The following is a 10,001-nucleotide window of genomic DNA, read 5'->3' on the forward strand; positions in this document are numbered from 1 at the left end:
GTCGCAATCAAGAGAATTTAGAGTTATCTAATTTCCTAAGTAAACTCCAAGATTTTTTTGTTGATGATATCCCTAGAGAGTTACCTCGAAAAAAATGGGATGATCATGGAATAGAGCTTCTACCAGGAAGCTCACCACCTAATAAGCCTCCTTGTTGAGCTTCACAAGCTCAACAAGAGGAGATCATGAGGCAAGTCCATGAACTGGTAGAGAAAGGGATGGTGAGGCCTAGCTCTTCACCATTTTGTTCACCAGTTCTCTTAGTCCAAAAGAAAGACGACCCATATCATATGTGTGTCGACTATAGAGCACTAGATAGAGTCACTATCAAAAATTATATTTCCCGTACCACGGGTAGAAGATCTATTTGATAAACTACAAGGGTCTACCTACTTCAGTAGGATTCACCTTAAAAGTGGATATCATTACAATACTCTCTAGGAAACCTAACCAAATCATTTAAAAAAGTAGATGTTATAGTCTCAACCACCTCCAACCTTTCTCAGCATCTCTCTGTAAAGACACAAGATACCACATGAGAAAATTCTTTAGTTTAAGGTGTGCCTCATAACATCTCTCTATAAGGAAACAAGATACCACATGCTTTTGAGGAAACTTAACCAATTCATTTAGAAAAGTAGATGTCATAGTCTCAACCACCTCCAACCTTTCTGAGCATCCCTAAAAACTCTATGCCCCTCCATCATGCACCTTGTTTTGCTTTCACCATCCATTTCACTCATAGTGGTAGTATTTAAAGGTTCCAACTTTTAGTATAGTATTAGATTTAAATTGAAAGTTATATGGTAAAAGAATGGTCAAATCCTCTTGTGTGACATAATCAGGTGGCATAGATGACTTCTTTATATTGGTTCTATGTGAAACAACATGATTGTAGAGCCACAACTAGTGTACAACTATCTTGTCATTGTAAAGTCTTTTGACCAAAAACATAAAGCAACCAATCCAACATAGCAACTTTGTAATTTATCCTACTCTACCACTTCCCCTTTTCTAAAAACAGGGGTCAAAACCAAATTCCAACTTCATATAAAGCTAGGGAAAACTCCAAAGAATGTTACACCCATGCTACAATATTATATTTCTCATATTCAATAGCACACTCAAAGGTCAAATTTTCAAGCTCCACATTTCTCCATTCTTGACAAGAACCTATAAAAACCGACCAAATTAGAGGATATTTAGATGATGTCATCGATCTGACTACTCTCAAATCTTTGTCAAAATGCCTTGACCGCTCAAAAAGGTTAACTAAGAAAGTGTAGTGCTCTTTGGCTAATATAATGCTAAAATTTCTCCTCATTCTATCAAAAATTATTTGGCTCTTATCCAGTAGCCCTTAGTATCTACAGGCATTGTGCACACTAAGAAAAGTAATTGCAATTGGGGAGGTGCCCTACTGTTGCATCCAACAAAAACAAATCATGGATTCCTCGGCAACCCCTTTGCTGGGCATATCCTCCTCCTACAAGAGGACTCCAAGAGAGGTTATCAAGAAGAAAACTTCACTTTGCCTCTGGTTAAAACAATCGAGAGATTCCTTACAACACAGGCAAACCCTGGACTCCACGCATTTCAAAAGGCAACATTTTGCATACAAAGTTCATCAAGAACTTCTTTTTCTTTCATAAGGGAAACACATTTGTAATACATATAGACGGAAGCATTACCAGCACAACATGTTTCTCAAACAGCCTCTAACTAGAAATCTCATTGTGAATTCTTTATCTGCATGAAGGTCTTGCATAAATCCATAGGCTTTCAAGGTGCAAGAATAGGTGTTTGTATTTGGACAAAGTTCTTCATTTGGTGCTTGATTAAAATAGCCCAAATTTTTGTTGCCACAACAATGTTGATCATATCCTTCAATCAACACATTAAATCCTCCTTGGTATGTCGTCGTTTACAACCAACGTGTTGGTTACAAGATACATGTCCATTAAGGACTTTTTGTGCTTTATGAGGACACCACATTAGGCATACGTACATATCAGCAAAAGCACGGCCAAAACCAAAATCTTTCTTCAATAGCCCTTAACAAGAAATCTAATAGAGAATTCTCTCATCCATGTCAATATTGGTATTGTATAAGAACAGAGACCTATAAGGTACAAGCATAGGTGATTGCATCTAGAGAGAGGGTAATGCCCTATAATCAATGTGTTCCAAGCTCGTTCCAAGAGATAACATTGCGGACAAAAAGCTCTTCAAGAACTTTTTTCACTTTCATAAGGACACTACATTTGATATATATATCGACCAAGCACAGCATGTTTCTCCAATAGTCCCTACCTAACATTCTCATTGTGAATTCTTTCACCCATATGAAGGTCTTTCATAAGGCCACACGCCTTTATGGTGTAAATTTATGCGATTGCATTTGGAGAAAGGCTCTCTCTTCACATCTAGATAAGATAGCCCATAGCTTTATTCCCACAACCAAAGCATTGCTACACTCAACGAGTTTCTCCAACAATCCCTCAAGGTGCTAGTGTTGGTGATTGCATCTGGAGAAATGATTTCTTTCCATCTGGTTAAAACAACCCAAAGCTTCTCTACCATAGCCATGTTCAGCATATCCGGCCATCATTGTGGCCCAAGAGGCAACATTTTGGATAGAAATCTTATCAAGAACCTTATGTGCCTTTGTAAAGGTACTACATTTGATATACATATCAACCAAAGCACTACCAAGCACAACATGTTCCTCCAACATGCCACAACCATATTGAGCATATTTTGCAATAAACGTGCTCCAAGAGAGATGACATCCTAGAGTGGATGTCACCAAGGACTTTTTATGCTTTTGTAAGGGCATCAAATTTGGCATTAATATTGATCAAAGAATCATCAAGCACAACATCTTGATGTGATAGACCCAGACATCTGGGACCCATGTGATGGTCTTGCATAAAGCCATAGCTCCTCAAGGTGCAAGAAAAGGTGGATACACTTGGAGAAAGGCCTTCCCTTTTCATCTAGTTATAGTAGCCTAGAGCTTTCTAGACCTTCATCCTTGCAAGAGACAACATCTTGGAGAGGATGCTTTTGGGAGGGCACCACATTTGGAATACATATTGCGCAAAGAATCACTGAGAAACTGCCTTTCATAATGCTCCTTTTTTAGTATAACTTAGCTACAATCAATAGCAAGTGTGTATATCCAGCAATTAGCGCATTCAATGTGTTGCCACTTTGCAAAGGAAACCCATCAAGAACTACGTCTGGTGCTTTCATGAGGGTACCATACACTGCAAAGAAATCCCATCAAGAACCACTGCATAATGTCCTTAAAAAATACACTGAAGGCCGGTTTTCTGTGAACCCTGTTGTGAACACTGTCAAGAACCTCTTGTGTTTTCATAAGGCTCCCTAAATATTTGTCTTCTTGAAGTAGCCAACTACCATGAAGATCACCCACTATTGTGGATCTCTCTAGCCGTCCACGTGCATGCGGACGACCACGTTGCTCTTGAGGGCAATATAGTGGAAGATTGTTTTCAAAGCATAGATAACCACAAATAGAAACTTGCAGTTTTTAAATCCAAACGCAACTAGGCAAATCTCTCTAAGAAAGCATTTAATACTCATATGAGCACCACATTTGATATACAAAGTGATCTCCTTTTTGAAGTAACCCGAGCTGCTGTGGAGGTATTTGATCATCCATGCGTGTGCAAGCAATATGTTGTTCTTACGAGCAAGCTGAATGAGTCTCAACATAAGTATATAGTAACTAACTGTAGTGGAGCTGATTGATCATCTGTGTGCGCGTGGACAATCAAGTTGCTCATGAGCGTACCGAAAAAAAAAAATTTGTTCATATGTAATTTGCATCATTGCTCGACACAAATATTTTTGGTGAGTTTTCTTTTTAGATCAAGCAAATACTTGTTTGAACAAAATTCCAAGGCACATTTCAGACTTTCTCAAACAACAAGGTGCCTATGTGCATTCTATAAAGGTGGGAAACTTTGATTCGCTAAAAAGAATGAGGGCAAGTTTCAAACCTACAACAAGTTTAAGCGGCCTCCTACCCCCAAAACATGAGACATTCATGCACTTTTTTAGCGCAGGTCATGTTGATGAATCGAACATTAACCCCACAGTTGCCAAGTCAATGAGGTAAGCAGAATACTCTTGGTGCTTTCATATAAGCATAAGCTTTGAGATCATGGTGATGGGTGTGGAAAGTATCTTGAAGGAAAGCATGCTTATAGAAACTGAGGGTGACGCCCTTTGCTACTCTCTCTTGGAGCTTGTTTGCAAGACACACCCAGCATGCTATGTGAATGAAGCTTAGGGTGACGCCCTTTGCTACTCTCTCTTGGAGCTTGTTTGCAAGACACACCCAGCATGCTATGTGAATGAAGCTTTGTGATGTTTTGAAAAGAGAATCTAGTCTATGCTAATTTGACTAGTTGTGACAAAAACAAAAGGGTGGGGGTAGGATCTCCCTGCTCACATGGAAGGAATCCCATATGCAAAATTAAAAAGGGGAGGGTAGGAGCTTGCACATCGTCCGTGTGCACGATAGAAAGGCTCCCGCCCCTCCCCCCTTTTTAAAAAAATTTGTTGCCAACATAATGGCCATCAGTGAGGACCACTGAAAATCTTGACTCAAATCCCAAACATGTGAAAAAAAATGGGACATGATGTAGTAAGGTTCCCGTTTCCTAAACCTTAAAGATTGTACAAAGCCTAATCAAACTGATATGATTATTGAAAAAGCAAATGTAGAATTGTTTTACCATGGCAAATATTGGTATTTTTGAAACCATAATCATGACTTTACTATGGTTAGAAATTTTCAAAACTGAATTTCGATAAAAACTGATACAGTTATGGCCACTGGAAGTTTATATTGTTAACTAAATTAACTAAATAAATTTTAAAGTCTTGGTAATCATTGATGCAAAAGAATTTTATCATAGAACTCTCTAGATATTTATAGATATTTACATATATTTTATAAACTAAGCCTGTAATAGGTCAAAAAATTAGCAAGATCAATTTGGTGTATCTGGGGGCTATGTGGAGCAGTAATACGCCTGCCAAGGCTGTATTTAGAAGTAGGTGGCACTAGGGGGAGGTTGGGGGCTACCTTGAAGTGCAAGGAACTGCCAAACAGAGCCTATGAGCCCTAAAAATTTATAAAAAGGTCCCCCTCTTCACAATTGAACTCAGACTCGGAGTCCTAGGAGATTTCTCTTGTGTATAAGAGAATACCTCTCAAATATTACTTAGAGAGAAAAAACTCTTTGTAATTAATCTAGGTAATTAGTTTAATTTTGGTTAATTAAGAAAAGAGCTTAAGTTTTGACTAATTTTTCTTAATTAAGCTATTGATTAAAAAGATTAAGTATTCTCTATTATTAACTACTCTCTAAATTATTGTTAGGCTGCTGATTGCTAATTTCTTAAGTTTGATCAGTAATCTAATTAATTAATTACTACATATTAAGCTAAAATTAATTAATTTTAGGTTGAATTATAAAGAAAAAAAAATTTAGCCTAAATAATTATAGTACAATTTTCAAAGCTTGGTTATGTTGTATAGAAGCCACGGAAATTTAGATCTTGATTTTTTGAGTAATCTACCTAATTAATTAGGTAGAAATTAATTGTTTTAATAGTAAAATGAAAGGAAGATTAGTTAACACACTTAGATAATTACACAATAGTTTATTAGAGCTAAGAAACCTTGTTAGGAAGCCAAGGTGATTAGGCCATGCACAAAAAATTAGTTTATCTAATTAATTAGGCTAAAATTGTTTGTTTTTAACCATAGATTGAAGGGAAAATTAGCTAAATCACTTAGAAAATTATATAGTAATTATAAGAGCTAGAAATCAATGTTAGAAAGTCGAGATAATTAGACCATGCATAGGAAATTACTTTATCTAGTTAATTAGGCTAAAATTATCTATTTTTAAGAATAAATCAAAGGGAAAATTAGCTAAATCACTTGATAATTATATAGTGATTATCAGAGCTAGAAATCACTATTAGGAGATTGGGAGATTAGACCATGCAGAAAAAATTAGTTTATGTAATTAATTATGCTAAAAGTGTCTGTTTTAAAGGATAAATTAAAGGAGGAAATTAGCTAGACTTACATAATTATATAGTGATTATCAAAGGTAGAAATCACTGTTAGAAACCCGAGATAGTTAGTTCATGCACAAAAATTTAGTTTAGCTAATTAATTAGGCTGATATTCTCTGATTTTGACTATAAATTGAGAAGGAAAATTAGCAAATTAATTTATATAGTTACATAGTAACTAGCAGAGATAGAAAATAGCATTAAAAGTCAAGATAATTATCTTACACAAAGATAATTATTTTACCTAATTACCTTAGCTAATATTGTTTGATTTTGACTATAAATTGAGAAGGGAAATTAGCAAATGAATGTATATAATTACATACAAATTATCAGAGATGAAAGACAACAATTAAAGTTGAGATAATTGACTGATTTTGACTATAAATTGAGAAGAGAAATTAACAAATTAATTTATGTAATTACATATTAATTACCAAAATACCATTACAAAGTTGGGATAATTATCTTAAGCACAAATAATTAGTTTAGTTAATTACCTTAGCTAATATTGTTTGATTTTGACTATAAATTGAGAAGGAAAATTAGCAAATTATCTATATAATTACACAATAATTACCAGAGATAGAAATTACAATAATTATCTTAAGTACAAATAATCAATTTTAGCTAATTACTTTAGTTAATATTATCAAAATCTAACTATAAATTGAGAAGCGAAATTAGCAAACCAATTTATAAGCTAGCAAGATAATTATCAGGGTTATAATACATCAAAATCCACCCAAGATGAATAGCCCACGAGCATATAAGTAATTCATAAATTACTAAAGCTAAATTAGGTTATTTTTGAAGAGAAATCAAATAAGAAAAAAAAAAGGTAGCTCCAATAATTATAAGATAATTATGGGAGCACAATAATACTACCAAGAAGTTAAGGAAAAATTATCTTAACCAGGTATTCATCAAAGATACTTTCTAAGTCCAAAAATCCCTATTTTTGGGTAAAAGAAAATAAGAGAGATTATTCAATTAATTCTCTAATTGATTAAGTATTCTTTTAGAAGGCTATCACTATGGCTCCGAAGAGGATCCGAAGAAATCCTCACTCCGATGAGGATGATACAACTCACAAGAGGACTAGGATGTCCCATGATCATGAGGTTGGGCCTAGGCATAGGCCTACGGTTGAGAGTCTTCAGGCGCCAGCGCATCAGTATATGGCCAATCTGTCCCAGGTGGTTTTTTCATTATTCAATTATATCTTTAAATAGTTTTTCTTTTATAATTGAACATTGCAGACGTAAAGAGGGAGTAAGGAATTAGGAAAAGTAAAACTCGCTTAAATGGAAGACATCTTCCAAGAAACCCACTTGCATTTGTTTGTAAATTAGGAAAGAATTATTTGGGTTAAAGCTGGTTAAATTAAGAAAGAATGATTGATCATCCTTAAGAAAGTTTGTCTCAAGACACCTCTGACTCCTTGGTATATTTTGATGAATAATGATGGCTTTTCAGCCACAGATAAGTCGGTTACCCCCATGAATGATGAGTTTCTACTCTGTGTCATGTCTTGATGTGTCTACATAGGTTAGGATAGCATTTTTATGCTAGGGGAGTCGCCTGGTTGTATGGGCAAGAGGTTAGTGTATGGGCACCCCGAACCTTGGGTGGGGGTTTATCCACCCCGGATTGTGAATAAGCAATGCGTGCCCTTTTTCCACCCTTAGGTGGTCTTGAGACAAGAAGAGTAACGGTCATGGTTATTATGGTCAATGTTTTGATTGACAGTACCCTGTCTTAAGTTTAAAGATGTATGTTTGCTAAAAGAATGGTTTCCAATGTTGTGTTTAATACTAGATTGAAGGAATCACTGTGATGAAAAGTTAAAAGAAACCATTATTTTAAATGTTAAAACAATGTCGTAGTAATTAGAAAAACAAAAGAATCATGTGTGAGTGTGGGGTGGTAAGTGGGGATTGAATAAGGTTGTCAATCATGGACGGGTGGACCTGATTAGTCGAGTAACTATCCATCCCTGCGTACTTGAAACGTTTAGAAAACTGCTACACTTGGAAAAGGAGTCCACCAGTGGTGGTTGTGCCCTCACATATGTTAGGGGGGGAAAAGTGTTGGTTGAGGATACCTTAGCCCAACTTGTGGAAGTTATAGGACCAAAATAATTTTTTGAATTTTAAAAAGGTCGTCTCGTTTCCGCTGCGAGACAGGACTAGGCCTTCTTCTAGGGCTATAGACCCAAGCCATTGTTAACGATAAAGGTCTATTCCTTGGATTTTTCCTAAGTTAGAGACTCTGGTTTCTATTAGGCCTAGAGACCTATCAAGGACCCCATCCCACTTTGGTGTCAGCGGGTTGGGGATCACACAAGTGATATCAGAGTGTGTGTTAATAAAAGTCTTGGAACTAGGAAAAAGTTTAAGGTGTTCGGTTGAAATAAGTGATCTTTGACAAATTCAATCAAAGGCACATTTAATGGAAAAGAGGGAGAGAAAGAAAGAAAGAGAATTATCCCCATCTTTGTAGGAAGATTTCCATCATGCCTACCGCAAATCCATGGATTTCAACATTAGGTTTATGAGAGCTTGCCTATCCCTACATTATTCAATGCTAAAAAACGTGATTAAATGGCTAGATAGGAGGTTTTCTCATCCCACTTGGAGGATTGGGTGGTCAGGATCAGGTGGAATTTTCTTCATTGATGCGAGAGAGTTAGAAGGTTTAGAACTAAATATGAAGAGACTCAAATGGGTCGAAGATCTTCAAGTGATTGAAGTATACTTTCTCATTGGGACGGAGAATCTAGAGGAAACCCTTGTAATAGATGATATCCAAGTATCACAAAATCAGTGGATGTTTGATCAAGTGTCTAAAGTAATCTACCCAGGTAGAATTAGGCCCATAGGTGTAGGCCCTAGTTTTAGTGAACCAAAAGATGTTGTATATTTTGATCCTATATCTGATCCACCCAAAGTCCACAAGATTCTAGTATAAGATTGTTGTCACCCTTGTACATAGTAGTATCTTCATGGATTGTATTAACTCTTGTACATACTATGGTTCTCATGATATGCTATAAGCAGTTTTGTTTATGGTTTGGCAATTGTCTTCATCCTATGTGAAAAAATTTTGAGTATGAGATAAGTTAAAAGCATAAGTAAGGGAGATTTCATCTGGTACTGAATTCCACTAATTCAATCTCAGGGAAATACTTGTGTAAATAGCCTTTACACTGTTCAAGAGAAAAAATTACTACTAAATCAAGTCCAAGTCCCTACCTTTAAGAAAGAGGGACCGAATTTAGAGTGAGATGCTGAAGCGTGGTTAGATGCTATAGACGACCATTTTAAAGCTGCAGGAATTGCTCACCAAATTTTTGTTTTAAAATTTTTGTACGTAACTTTTGAAGATGTAGGAAGTTAATTAATGAAAATTTATTAGGACTAGATTGCATCAATTCCTAGTTGATGTCCAGTCAAGGGAGTCCATTTCTACGAGAAGTTGACCACCACTTGAATTTGAACCAAGGGTAAAAGTTTTCAATAAAATTAGGGAAGTCTATCCATATAGGCACCTTTGAGGTCTTATCTCCACTTGGATTTGAGTTTAGAATTCCATTTGAAGAAGGAGAGAGGAGTATTTTTTATGAGACAATGGCCATGATTGATAACTTCAAGAGAGCATTGTTATCTACCTCAAAGAAAAAGAGGTAGTAAGTATCAAGGGTACTTAACCAGATGGGGGAGTGTCTTGTCTAGACTCATGAACCTGAGTATCATTGTCTAATTTGGAACTCCCAGTATCCTTATCTAAACTTTTCTTTACATTGTTGCAAAATTTTGGAAGTTACAAAGTCAGAGAGATTATTGTGACTTGAGACAATGGGAAATGTT

Source organism: Adiantum capillus-veneris, chromosome 24, assembly GCF_014529385.1.
Source record: "Adiantum capillus-veneris isolate H3 chromosome 24, ASM1452938v2, whole genome shotgun sequence".
Classification (NCBI taxonomy): domain Eukaryota; kingdom Viridiplantae; phylum Streptophyta; class Polypodiopsida; order Polypodiales; family Pteridaceae; genus Adiantum; species Adiantum capillus-veneris.